General features: G+C 42.0%; 1 non-coding gene across 1 annotated transcript; it reads right to left on the reverse strand.

The window, feature by feature from the left end:
* Window positions 1-10,813: 10,813 nt before the first annotated feature.
* LOC119941726 lies at window positions 10,814-10,950 on the reverse strand. The gene has a single exon (XR_005455307.1). It is a non-coding gene; the product is annotated as a small nucleolar RNA SNORA7 (small nucleolar RNA).
* Between the last annotated feature and the right edge of the window lie 3,884 nt (window positions 10,951-14,834).

The following is a 14,834-nucleotide window of genomic DNA, read 5'->3' on the forward strand; positions in this document are numbered from 1 at the left end:
TCCTGCCACATAATAATAATCATAGCACTTAAGCTCTTGCTATGTTCCAATCACTGTTCTGAGCATCTGCAGGTTAATCAGATTGGACACAGGCCCTGATCCACATGGGGCTCACGGTGGCAGAGCCAGAATTAGAACCTAGGTCCTGCTGACACTCAGGCCTGTGCTCTGTCCATTAGGCCATGCTGCCATTTGTCTGCTCTGTGACCTTGGGCAACTCACTCACAGTTGCCTCATCTGTAAAATGGGGATTAAGACTGTGAGCCCATTGTGCTCTCCCCGGTGCTTAGTACGGTACATCCAACTCAATTAGCTCATATCTGCTCCAGCACTTAGAACAGTGTCTGGCACATAGTAAGCCCTTAACAAATACCATAAGTAAAAAGGAAGTCTTAATTAAGTAAACTATCCATTTCAGTAATGTATATCCCGCCTTTAAAATTGTGCAAATGAAACCCAGTTCGGCCAATATCTGCATATAACTTGAAAGAGTACTGGATTTTTGTCAGGCTTTCGAAGCTGTCTCGCCCGAGTAAAAATAGCTCAGAACAATGAATTTGGAGAGTAGTGGATTAGATGCCACACCACAGCCTTGCCCAGGGTTTATAATTTTATGGTATTTAGAGGCTCGTGAAGATGGCTTCTAAGGAAATGGCAATTATTGGTATTTTTCTTGGATACTTTAATTTTTTCTCTTGAAATTTCTATTTTAGTGTTCCAGAAGTACATTTTAGGGTGGGTGAATAATATATCTTTAATGTAAGACTGTAGATGGCTATTGTGCACATAGAGTAAATGCACTCCCTAATGTATGCCTGTTTACAACTTTATGGTTACAATTACACTAGTGCTTCCATTATGCAGCTCATTTTTCAGGGACTTAAGCCCTTTCAGCTTGTCTCTGCTCTTGGCTAAAATCTGGAATGGGATCTTAGTTGAGGGTGTTCATTTTTTAAAGTGCAGGTAAAAGAAAAAAAGACTTCATTAAAAAAGACAAGGGGAGTGTAAAATAATTAAGAGAAAAAAATGATTGTACCTGAATTTCCAAGAGTGTATATTTTATTGCTGAGAAGCTTTCAGTTTCAAATGGAATCTGTCAGGCACTCTCTCTTCAACACATTTAGCTCTGATTGAAACATGAAAAAGTAAAACTTCGAGAGATTCAACTTTAAACATTCGCAGATGCTTCGTTCCCTGAGCTATTATTTCATTGGGATTTGAGGCATGAAACCTAAAAAGCATCTTGTTTCCCCTTGAAGCAGGCACGTAACTCTCATTAACTGGGCAAAGAGGAATTATACATGAGCCAGGAGGGATATAATAGACAAATAAGTATTCCCGTTCAGTAGCTAGATTAACCCAATAGCCTGTGATAGATCTTCAGGAGCCTTTAGAGTCTATTAGATCAATAATCCATTACAGCTGAGCTTAGTGCCTGGCTGACTCAGAACCATGACCATTCCGATAGGCTATGGCCGCTGACCCTTTCTGTATACTGGCTGGCAAAGGCAGGTTTGGCATCAGGGAAGAAGAATGGCTTATTTGGGTCTTAATCTCTTGGTATCTGGCCTAAAGTCCCCTTGGATCTGTTTTATGAACTGGTTTCCTAGCACCTGACTCCTGCTTCTGTCCTTTGTCCTGATACAGACTTCATTTCTTCCTCCCTCTCCCTTCTGCATCGCCCTTACACTTGAATTTTCACCCTTTATTCACCCCTCCCTCAACCCCACATCAGTTATGTACATATCCGTAATTTATTTATGTTCATATCCGTATCCCCTTCTGGACTCTAAACTCGTTGTGGACAGGGGAGGTGTATTTGTTAAGTGCTTACTATGTGCCGAGCACTGTTCTAAGCACTGGGATAGATTACCAGGTTGTCCCACGTGGGGCTCACAGGCTTAATCCCCATTTTACAAATGAGTTAACTAGGCACAGAGAAGTTAACTAACTTGCCCAAAGTCACACAGCAGGCAAGTGGCGGAGCTGGGATTCGAACCCATGAGCTCTGACTCCCAAGCTTGTGCTCTTTCCACTGAGCCATGCTGCTTCTCATGTTTTGTGGAATGGCCTGCCTCTCTAGGAGGAGATTTGGGAGGGATCTCGTCTACAAACTTTGTTATATTGTATTCTCTCAAGTGCTTACTACAGTTCTCTGCACATAGTAAGTGCTCAATAAATACATTGATTGCTTGATTGATTGGATTTCATCCTCAGTTTCATTTTGTGTCAAGATTTAAATGCTTATGGTTATTTCACTATGCGTGGCACTTAATACTACAACTGCTATTAATATGACTTACGCTGCTATCCCCCTAATTGACTCAACCCAAGATTTCCCTGCTATGCCTAAATAGTCCAACCTCATTCCTGTGTTTATAGAGATGAAGTTTTAAAAAAAATCCCCAAAAAACAAGCTGGAGAATGGCTTGAAAGGTTATCACTTCCAATAATTCGTAAAAGCAAATGGTATGCCATCTAGATGGAAACAAGTCACCCTACAGGTCCCAGGCACTCACCACTAGTTGACCAAGTTGGTAAAACTCTGTGATAAAACCCACTTTTTAACTAGATGGCTAGACCCCAAAAGCAGTGTGGCACAGGGGAAAGAGTATGGGCTTGGGAGACAGAAGACCTGGGTTCTAATCCCAGCTCTGCTGATAATAATAATAATAATAATAATAATAATGGTATTTGTTAAGCGCTTACTATGTGCAAAGCACTGTTCTAAGCACTGGGGAGGTTACAGGGTGATCAGGTTGTCCCACGGGGGGCTCACAGTTTTAATCTCCATTTTCCAGATGAGGGAACTGAGGCACAGAGAAGTTAAGTGGCTTGCCCAAAGTCACACAGCTGACAGTTGGCAGAGCCGGGATTTGAACCCATGACCTCTGACCCCAAAGCCCGTGCTCTTTCCACTGAGCCACGCTGCTGATGACTTGCTGTGTGACCTTGGGCAAGTTACTTAAATGTTCTGGGCCTCCGCTTCCTCATCTGTAAAATGGGGATTAAATCCTACTCCTTCCTACTTAAACTGTGAGTCCCATATGAGGTATGGACTGCCTCCAACCCGATAAACTTATACATACCCTAGCACTTAGAACAGTTCTTGACCCATAGTAAGGAGTTAATAAATACCACAAAAACAAACAAACAAAAACAAAACAACAAAGCAAAACGAAACAACATTAGTAGGGTAAACTCACGTAGTATGTTCACCCCCATGTTCCTTTACTAATAGGCCATACTGCACACACCAAAACTGATCTCATGTGGTTGAGATTGTTCATTTATTATTTTCACAAACATTTACCATAGACACTGACCAGAAAGGCAGTTATAACAGACATTGAACAGATGCTTAAAGCAGATGTTGCAGAAACTATCACTTATTTAAGAATAGTATCCCCTCTGGTATGGCCAGGCCATTAAATTCCCCACCACATAGTAGAAATACTACAACTAACACCTATTTCCTTGAATCCTAATCATTTCACACGAGTTCTCATTCTTTACCATTGTTGTTTAGGTTGAGTAAGGTTGTCGGCAGCATGTACACTAAACTGAAATTGATATTCTGCAGGGTTATGGACTCCTTTCTCTAAAAGGTGAATCATGAGCGGGATGCTTTAATATAAAGGAAAGAGCCATAATTTCTCACTCTGTCTCCCCTCAAAGATTGTGAACTCCTTGAGGGCAGGAATAATGTCAGTTAGTTCTCTAGTCCTCTCCCAAGTACTTAGTACAGTTACAGAAGCAGCATGGCCTAGTGGAAAGAGTCAGCTTGGGAGTCAGAGGATCTGGGTTCTAATTCTGAACCTGCCAATTGCTGACTGTGTGATCTTGGGCAAATTTGTAATGCTATTTGTTAAGCACGTATTATGTGCCAAGCACTGTACTAAGCACTGAACTTCCCAAGTGCTTAGTACAGTGCTCTGCACACAGTAAGTGCTCAATAAATACGATTGAATGAATGAATGAATGCAGTAGACGCGAGGTAATCAGGTTGGACACAGTCCATGGGGCTCACAGTCTTAATCCCTATTTTACAGATGAGGAAACTAGGCCCAGAGAAGTGAAGTAACATTTATGGACTGCTGGAAGGAACCAGGTATCAAGCAGGAGTGAACCTGATAGGGCTTTTGAGCTAAAGTAATAGTTCTCTCCACGAGTCATGGATTTGCTTGAGTTAAAAAAAAAAGGTAAAGAATCAGAGTAGTTAAAAAACAGTGTTAACCTAGACAATCACCAAGGTGGTGATAGCTCACAACAGCTCTGAAGAAGCCATGAGAGAAGAAAAAGCATTTTTAGAAAATTGTCTAATTACAAATTGACTTGGCCAGATCAATAATTCAAGAACTAAAGAAGATGTAAAGACTATAATTGACCCTTGTGCTTCAGTCGATAACAAATTGACTGGAAAACAAAACCTCTGCCTAATAAAGGTTTTTAAGGGGCATCGTAAACCTCCAAGAAGCCTATACTTTCTAAATGTAGAAGATAGGAATTTTCAAAACAAGTCAAGGCAGTGGATAAAGAAACTCCCAAATTATGAAACAGCAGATCTTTAATTCATAGCTTTTGCTGACATGGAATATTTCTAGTCAGCCAAAATAATGTTCCTTTCAAATTTACGTTTGGAATTTTTTTTCCATTTCAGTAATTTCAGTGAAAATATTTTAGTGATGCTTGCATTCAGATGTAGACCCAACACTGGGCATTTGAAAGTGATAACCCAAATTTTACCCTCCATCAGTCAAGTATCACACTGAAATATCTCAAAACCAGCACATGTTCTATGAAATTTCAAATTAGGTTTTGGTCCGTATCTGAGCACAGATCGGACTAAGGAGAAACTAAAGATATTCAGGCCTCTAGTTTCAACTTTAATTCTCTGCTTTTGTCTTTTTCAAGTTCTCTGTGTTTGTAAACACAACACAAATACAGAAACCAACAGATCTCATTGTTGGGAAAATTATCAGAGAATTTGATATCTCAAGCCCTGATAATTGGGAAATCCAGAGATTTCCCCATAGGACTTAATAGTATCCCTTCTTCACCATTTTCATTGACACATATTTCAATTTTACCTTATTGAAGACCCAGCCTGAAACAACAATTTAGAAATTTTCAAAATGTTGCTTCCATTGGACTTTAACTCCCAAGAGAGTCAATCTCTCTAAACAAATAGTTCATTTCTTTCTTGCTTTGGAAGTTTTGGGGAAATTTGTCTTTTCTTTTTACTCAGCTTATTAAACATGACTCAACTGCATTATAGCGACTTCAGTATGCAAATGCTATCACAAAACATTGCCTTCAATTTTTTTGCATGGGTTCACCCTTCCTTTTGGAGGTAATGTGCCTCATTGGAAGTGTATTGTGTGTTCATTGACCTTTGATTTCTTTTTTTTTTTTCTATTTGAATCCTTAGCAGTTTGTTTCAGGCAACTTCTGGTTGAAAAGTTGTTTTTTATTATCATTATTATTATTTTTGTTATTACATTTATTAAGTACCTGCTACGTTTCAAGCAATGTTCTAATCAGTGGGGCAGATACAAGTTAGGTTGGACACATTCCCTGTCTCTTAACACTTTCGATCTCACTTCTCTAGTGACATACTTTAGAAATGGTCCCTGAAAATGTCATGGGGTAGAGGCAAGATGATCAGGTTCCACATGGTGTTCACAATCCAAGTAGAGTAGAATAGGTGTGTTTAATCCCCATTTTACAGCATTGGAAGCTGAGGCCCAGAGAAGTCAAGTGACATGCACACAGTCACACCGCAGCCCGTTGGCAGAACTGGGATTAGAACTCAGGTCCTCTGCCCCCCGGGCCTGTGTTCTTTCCACTAGGCCACATTTCTTTTCCTATGAATATCTTTATTTAGGATTATCTTCCCCAGCTTTCCTCCCCCTCACTCTTCTCAGTTGAACGTCATCTTACCATTCATCATCTGGTTTGCTCAGAATAATCTGTACATGGCAGGAGGATACACAAAATAGAATTTCAGACAAACCCCATTGCTGTTCTGCCTGAACTTGGATCATGCCCAGCTTGAAGTCATCGCTGTGGAGCCCCACAGCATCACCACGTTAAGTTCTTGGAATCTCTGTTCCGTTATCTGGCAGTCGCGCCGTCATCTGCAAAATCAGTGTGGTGTGTATTCCCGAGAAAGAGCGGGTCCTGGCAGGCGAGGTAGAATGGAGAGCAGCCTCATATTTTTAGACTCCAAATTAATTTTAGCAAGCAAGTGATTAGAGTTGCTTAAGCCATGTTTACATCCTTCCCAAAATACAAGAAGGGAAATCACGGCCCCACTATCTATTTATACAAGACTAGAAATATGTATACAGCAGCAGCTTAATTTTTCACTATCTGTTTACGGGGGGAAAAAAGTCCCAAACCCTCTTCTCCTCTTCATCTTAAGGATAGTTTCTGTGAGCCAGTTTGAAAAATATTTCTACAAAACCACTGGAAAGTTCCTTGAAGCTAATAAACTGAAGCGACTGGGATCGGGATGGTCAAGTTCTTACTCATTCAGTCTTCAACCGGTACAGTGTGTAGCACTCAGTAGCTACTCACTGAACACCTTTAAATGTGAAGCAGTGAAGCCTAGTGGAAAAGAACACTGGCCCACGAGTCTAATCCCGGTTCCACCACTTTTAGGTTTTTTGACCTTGGACAAGTCACTTAACCTCTCTGTGCCTCAGTTTCCTAAACTGTAAAATGGAGATTCACTATCTGTCTTCCCCCTTAGCTCGTGAACCCCAAGTGAGCTGTGACTTTGGCTGATCTGATTGTGTCGTATCTACCCCAGCACTTAGTACTGTGCTTGGCACACAGTAAGTGCTTAGTAAGTTATTATTATTACTATCATTGTTGTTGTTATCAACTAACTGAACCAGGAGAGACTTCCAGACCTTATTGACATAATAATAATAATAGCATTTATTAAGCACTTACTATGTGCAAAGCACTGTTCTAAGCACTGGGGAGGTAACAAGGTGATCAGGTTGTCCCACGGAGGGCTCACAATCGTAATCCCCATTTTACAGATGAGGTCACTGAGGCCCAGAGAAGTTAAGTGACTTGCCCAAAGTCACACACCTGACAAGTGGCAGAGCTGGGATTTGAATCTATGACTTCTGACTCCAAAGCCCGGGCTCTTTCCACTGAGCCACGCTGCCTCTCTACTGAGCCACGCTGCTTCGCATTATTCTCATCTAATGAGAATAGAGGGCTCACATGGAATGTGGGTAAGTGTGTAGAGGGTGTACGTTTTAAGAGGAGAAGAGAAGAAAGTTAGGAAACTCTTTCCTATGTCAGTGTCTGTCTACTTCAGTCCATCTGAGCAGCCTCTTAATGCTGAGGTGTGTATGGTGACAGGCTTGCAGGGCTGCAAAACTTGTGCTCTGCGTGAATCTGCCCGTTTGATTCATTTGAGGGATCAGAGGGATTTTTGACTTGGTTCTTGATTAGAAATGTACTAGTGTTGGCATTTATTAAGCATTTGTTAACACAGAGCACACGGCACATAGCTGAAATCGATACAAATTTATGAAATCAGGCCGAGTTCCTGTTCTAACCAGGACTCACAGACTATCTGTCCTTATTTCACAAAGGAGGAAATTGAAGACCTGAGAGGTTAAGTGACTTGCTCGAGGTCAAACAGCAGGCTAGTGACAAAACTGGTACTAGAACTGGCTCTCTTGAAACCTGGTGCCTCCCACCACTAGGCCTCTCTGGCTCCTAATGCACTCCAAAATCCACTAATCTTTTAATTTGAAATACCAAAGCATATGCTGGGAAGCAAATGCTCGTCTCCGGTTACCAAGAAAGGACTTTCCCATCAACCTTTTTCGTTTCATTTGAATTAGGGAGAATAGAACGTTTGAAGTGAAAGATTTGTTTAGAGAAGACCTAACGTGACTCTTCCTGTTGATAGTTCATCTGTGGATTGAAAGATGATGTGCTTTTATTCAAGTGTGTGTATTCGTGACTGGTGTGTAACCGACAATCTAATGCATACAGCGCCCATACGGTGAACCACCTTTTCCGTGCTGATGTTTGTACCTGCAGTGCCTGGGACTTCTTTGATTTTGTCTGCATGCTAGAATGTTCCTGTGGGCAGGGAGTATATCTTCTGTTGAAATCGCTCGTGTACTCAGTACAGTACCTTATACCGAGTGCTCAGTAAACATTATTTGGTGATGGAGTAACCCAATGTCCCTTGGGTTCATGATCATCTGAAGGCTCCATTCTTAAAAAGAACCCCTGTTCCTCATTGGTACTTGCTAAACTGGACAGTCTTGCCCCTCCTGACTCCAAAGTTTCCCAATAATAATGATGGCATTTGTTAAGCGCTTACTATGTGCCAAGCACTGTTCTAAGCACTGGGAGGGATACAAGGTAGTCAGGTTGTCCCACGTGAGGCTCACAGTCTTAATCCCCATTTTACAGATGAGGGAACTGAGGCACAGAGAAGTCGAGGTTAAGCATCACGGTGTCTTTGAAAACTCTTCTACAAGCCTTGCTTCAGTTCACCCAAGAACTGAAGCAGCATGGCTTAGTGGAAAGAGCCCAGGCCTGGGAGTAAGAGGACCTGGGTTCTAATCCTGACTCTGCCACTTGTCTGCTGTGTGACCCTGATCAAGTCACTTCTCTTCTCTGTGCCCCAGTTATCTCATGTGTAAAATGGGATTAATACTGCAATCTCTCTATGGGACAGGGACTGTGTTCTCCCAAGCACTTAGTACTGTGTCTGGCACATTGTAATCATTTAACACATTAAGTGCTCAAGAAATACGATTGAATGAATGAATTTAACTATTACCATTTAAAAAACAAGTTACTTCACTTCTCTATGCCTCAGTTCCCTCTTCAAAACAGGGATTCAATAACTGTGCTCCTTTCTACTTCGACTGTGAGCCCTGAGCCCCTTGTGAGACTTGATTATCTTGTATGTACCCCAGCACTTAGTACAATGCTTGGCATATAGTAAGTGCTTAACAAATACCACAATCATTATTATTATTATCTTTCACCATATAGAGGCAGGGGTATTTTGCAAGCATGCTTCATTCAAAGTCCGACTATCAGCAAGATCCCCTTTGAATACTCCTGAAGTGCTCCTCTACTTCTGGATTGCATAGACTCTCCAGAGGTGTCTTGTTTTGCCCTGGGTGGGGATATATATGCTGCTGTAGTTTTGCACTGAAATGTCTTCACTTCTCTGCTCAACCTGGTTAATGGCTAATCTCTCAAGCTCTGTTTTATCTTGTATCTCTGATGCAATGCACTGCAGCGTGTTCTCAGACTATTGTGCTAATTTACGAAGGGATGCCAATAGCTGTTAAGCACAAGTTCTGGATTAGTCCAGGAGGTGGTTTGACATGGTTTAAAATACTCTTCGGGGTTTCAATCGAAAATGGATCATAAAGGCTATCAATTTGAGGTCCCTTGGGTCGGAAGGATCAGAGTTATACAGAACTGTATTTAAGTAATTGCCAGCTGAACTTCAGCTAAACTGTGGCTGCTCGAATTCCTTTCTGCTGTTTGTGGCCACCACTCTGTATTTGCGGGATGCAGCATGAAGTGTTCATTTTCATGTTTCTCCGACCCTAAAGCCAGCCGGAGATGTAAGGGGCGGAGTCTCACTTACTGCTCGGTTTGCTGGCACGTTCTTTTGGGTGGAAAGTTTTAAGAGCTGTGGCCTTGCCTGGCTCCAGGAGAGTAGTTCTGTCTTGGCTGTCTTGTGATTTTAGGGCTGTTTATTGTTACTGTGTACTCTTCCAAGCACTTAGTACAGAGCTCTGCACATGGTAAGCGCTCAATAAATATGACTGGATGAATGAAAGGGCGGCCTCTGCCCCTTCAGTGAACAATCAGCTGTCCGAGGGATAGAGGCAGAGATAGGGCCCAACAGTAGAATTCAAAGATTAAACAAGACACTTCACTGTAATGTTTTGCAAATCCTCTCCTCAGTGTCCCTCCCTCCTTCCCCATCCCCAAATTCCATGCTTTTGTTGTACTTTCCCATGTGCTTAGTACAACGCATTGCACTCAGGAGGTGCTCAGTAAATACCATTATTACTACTACTACTACTACTACTACTACTACTACTACTACTACTACTACTACTATGGTCCTTACACTATGGCATCCTTAGGAGGCATCAAAATCAATTAATTGGAATTTAATCCCTCCTCTCTGCCTCCATAAAATAAGGGAACAGGCTGAAACAGTTGGTATACTGGGAACAAGAGGAGAAATAGAGATCTAAGCAGAAACAACAAAAGTAAGTCAAAATGAATAAACCAGTGTGTCCATAAATGGCCGATTGGATGACCAGACCGGTAAGGTGGGGATTCCTTTGGATTTGAAGGTAGGAAAAATGGAGTGTGGAAGATTTGAAGTTGAAGGTTAGTGCCTTCAAGAGCAAAAAAGCAGCATGGTCTAGTCAAAAAGGTGTGGTCCTGGGAGTCAAACAACCTGGGTTCTAATTCTAGTCCTGCCATGTTTCTGCTCTGTGTACTTGGGCAAGTCACTTGACTTCTCTGTGCCTCAGTTACCTCATCTGTAAAATGAGGATTAAATCCTTGTCTTGTCTTATTTCATCAAGTCATTTCCGACCCATAGTGACCCCATGGATACATCTCTTCCAGAATGCCCCACCTCCATCTGCAATCATTCTGGTAGCGCATCCATAGAGTTTTCTTAGTAAAAATACAGAAGTGGCTTACCATTGCCTTCTTCCATGCATTAAACCTGATTCTCCACCCTTAACTCTCTCATGCCACTGCTGCTCAGCACAGGTGAGCAGATTGCCTTCCACTCACTAGCCACTGCCCTAGCTAAGAATGAAATGGGCATACCTCTGCCTGACTCTCCCTCTTGTAGCCAAGACTGGTAGAGTACTGGAAACTCTCCAGGTGCGATCCTGAGAGGGGGATTAAAGCCTGCTTCCACCTAATTCAACTCTGAGTCCTATGTGGGCCGGGGATTGTGTCCAATCCAAGTGTCTTTTAACTACCCTAGAACAGAGAAAAATGTTTATCAAATAGTAAGTGCTTAACAAGTATTATTATTATTATTATTGTTAGAGCAAGTGAGAGATTGAAGAGTTCAGTGAAGGGGTCAACTTGAGAGAGTGAAGAGTGTGGAACTTAGTTAAGGCAGTGGAAACTGGTCTAAGTTATGCCCATATTTGTTAATTAAAACAAAAGACTTCTTTGATTATCTCCTGTTCTTTCTTAGCTTTACATGTAGGCTATAACCTTCAGTGAACTTAAAGAGGGCTCTGTTCATTTATAGGGATCCATAATTTTGTATGTATTCCCATTAGTGTCAACATGAGTTATGGTTTGTGTACACACTGAAAAGAGGCTAAATGTTAGAGTGGATCCAGTGGGCTAAGTAACAGAAATCTGCATTTGGAGTCAAAAATACATTACAATCTTTTCTGGCGTCCAATTTTTAATGCAGAGACATAACATATCCATCCTGTATTCCAGGGAGGTTTCTCCTTAAGTTAGCGGCCCTCTCTGAGAAGCATTTAGTTTCATCTTTAAGGCTGTTCAAACAATTAGTAAATGAAGAGAAATGTCCCATCAACTTGCATGAACTTCCTCCAAAATGATTGTAAAGGGAAGGTCTCAGAAAGCTGTCTTTCACCACACCAGTCCACTGTTAACCCTGAGGAAACCATTTCCTGACTCTGTGCTTGTCTGAGTGGATGCAAAAATGCCATTGCCACAAGCCATTAGTTTTGCCAGTATTGAACTCCTGCTCCATTCCGCAGCACTTATGTGCATATCCATTGTTCATTCATATCAACATCTTTCTCCCCCTCTAGAGGGTAAGATCGTGGTGAGCTGGGAACCTATTGATGAATAGCATTTGTTAAGCGTTTACTATGTGCCAGACACTGTGCATTGTACTCTTCCAAGGGCTTATTACAGTGCTCTGCATACAATAGCTCAATAAATGCTGTTGTTTGATTGAATTGAAGGTGATTGGCAATGGAATCTCAAGAAGGGATGGAGGAACTCTTTTAAACGTAAGACTTTTCTGGTTAGAAATCAATTTCTCTCATCCATTTCCCCTTTCCATGCTAGGCAAGGATCTGTGCTCTACCTAGGACACATCTGTAGCCCCTGTGCACTATTCGTGCCCATCAAAAATGATATTTGCACATTTTTTTTTTACAGAAATCCAGGGAGAACTTTCTCCCTTACTCCCATCTCCTCCATCTCAAGTGAAGATTTGGGAAGGATTTTATCCATTTGATGGAATCCCAGATAGACAGTAACAGTGGGGTACTTACTCCACTTACGTGGAAGGATTTGAAAAGCCGAGTAGCTCAATTCTAGAACTATTCTCACTCAAACATCTTTTTGTCCCAAAGCTATTGGAGAGGACAGCAGGAAGCCATAAATTTTAACATGCCATTGACATCTAGTTCCATGGATCCTTGAATCCTCATGATGGAAGGATCCATATTAAGTCCTAGGGTCTGCCAGAAGAAGTATCTTGGAGGAAATCCAACTAGCTTGAGGTCCACCTTAATCCACCAGTGCAATACTAATCAAGAACTCTACAACATCTGTCAGCCCTAAGGGAGAGTGAATAATGGAACTGAAACAGGCAATTCCCAGATGAGGACCTCCAACTGAAAATTTTAGTCCCAGTGGAAATCTGCTAGGGAGAAAACGTTACCTACTTTACTTGTTGTATTAGGCCTTTCTCCACTTGCGTCAAGGGTGTTAAAGTAGTTCCAAAGAAACAGTGATGACATATCTAGGAACAATTTCTCTCTAAAGGACCGTTTGGCCTGGGAGAAGTGATGGAAACATTTGTCAGGCAGCTTTTTTATAAGCCCTGACAGGTAGACCAGGATTAATGTCTCTCTCTCCTCAACATTCATATTCGTTCAACTGATCAATCAGTAGGATTTAGTGAGCGGCTAAGAGCACTGTAATAAGGATCAGGTGAATGTACAAAAGTGCTAAGAGCAGCCATTGGTTGGATACGCCCTGGTATGATGGAGATTAGCAGTGTGGCTCAGTGGAAAGAGCCCGGGCTTTGGAGTCAGAGGTCGTGGGTTCAAATCCCGGCTCCGCCACTTGTCAGCTGTGTGACTTTGGGCAAGTCACTTAACTTCTCTGAGCCTCAGTTCCCTCATCTGTAAAATGGGGATTAAGACTGTGAGCCCCACGTGGGACAACCTGATCACCTTGTATCTCCCCTAGTGCTTAGAACAGTGCTGTGCACATAGTAAGTGCTTAATAAATGCCATCATCATCATTATTATTATTATTAGATTAATTGAGGAAGACTTCCTGGAGAACGTGGGTTTACACAAAGGCTGTGAAGATGAAGAGAGCGGTGGTCTGGGAGAGTTGAGAGGAGGTGAAGTCACAGGTAGGAGGAAGGACATAAGCAAATGTTTCAGAGATTGGAGAGTTGAGAACAGGCCCATTGAGAAGGCTAGCTTCAGTGGAGAGAAGAGTGTGACCTGGAGTGTAGTGAGACGAGAGCTACTGTGTATTAAGGAGAAAGCTGATGGAGTGCCTGAAAACTAGTTGTCAGGATTTTCTTCTGGATGTGGAAAGGAAGAGGTAACAGTGAAGTTTTTTGAGGAATGGAGAGATTTTTACAGAACAACGTTTCAGAAAAATGATTTAGGTAGCAGAACGAGACATGGACTGGAGAGGGGAGAGAGGGAGACTAGTGAAGAGGCTGACATGTTTTGAATGAGTGGGCATGGGGAGCAGTCATTTGAATAGAGAAGAAGGGGAGGATTAGGAAATGTTGTGGGGAAAAATTACTACTATAGTGTTCGTTAAGCACTCACTGTTATGTGCCAAGGACTCGCATAGATACAAGTTAATCAGGTCAGATAAAACCCCTGTCCCACTTAGGGCTCAGAGTCTGAGTAGGAGGGAGAGCAGGCATTGGATCCCCATTTTACAGATGAGGAAACTGAGGTATAGAGAAGTGACTCGACCAAGGTTACAGAGCAGACAACAGGGTGAGGCAAGATTAGAACCCAGGTCTGTGCTCTATCCACTAGGCTATCCTGTTCATTCATTCATTCATTCAATCAATCATATTTATTGAGCGCTTACTGTGTGCAGAGCACTGTACTAAGCGCTTGGGAAGTCCAAGTTGGCAACCTATAGAGACGGTCCCTACCCAACAGCGGGCTCACAGTCTAGAAGGGGGAGAGAACAGCTGGAACAGCATGGAGTTAGCCACAGTTTGAATTTAAGAGTTGAAAGAGTAAAGAGTCGAAGATAACGCCAAGGCTGTGGGCTTCTGGAATAAGGAGGATATGGGTAATGTTATCTATAATGAGGAAGTTAGTAGATAAAAGCTAATGAGGTTGGACACAGTCCATGTACTCCATGGGGTTCCGAGCCTTAATCTTCATTTTTCAGGTGAGGTTAACTGAAGCACAGAGAAGTGAAGTGACTTGCCTTAGATCACACAGCGGACAAGTGATAGAACTGGGAGAATCCAAGCCCTTGAGGCACCCAGGCACATTTTCTATCCACAAGGTCACACTGCTTCTCCATTCAAAGATGGCCCCGTTTAGCATGAGTTTAGAATGTAATTAGCATTTGGAAACCTGTGAAAATTAAAGTTGTGGAACGTGTAGTTTTCTATGAATATCATGCAGGTGAGAAAGAAGAGTTATGATAAACCCGACTCTTTTCACAGATGACAATTCTCCTGTTGAGCATTTACAACTTTTAAAGGTCTAACCGAAATTTGAGCAAGGATCAGTCAATCATTCAAAAGTATTGAACACTTGCTGGGTGCAGTGCTA

The sequence above is a fragment of the Tachyglossus aculeatus genome, chromosome 20 (genome assembly GCF_015852505.1).
Source record: "Tachyglossus aculeatus isolate mTacAcu1 chromosome 20, mTacAcu1.pri, whole genome shotgun sequence".
Classification (NCBI taxonomy): Eukaryota; Metazoa; Chordata; class Mammalia; order Monotremata; family Tachyglossidae; genus Tachyglossus; species Tachyglossus aculeatus.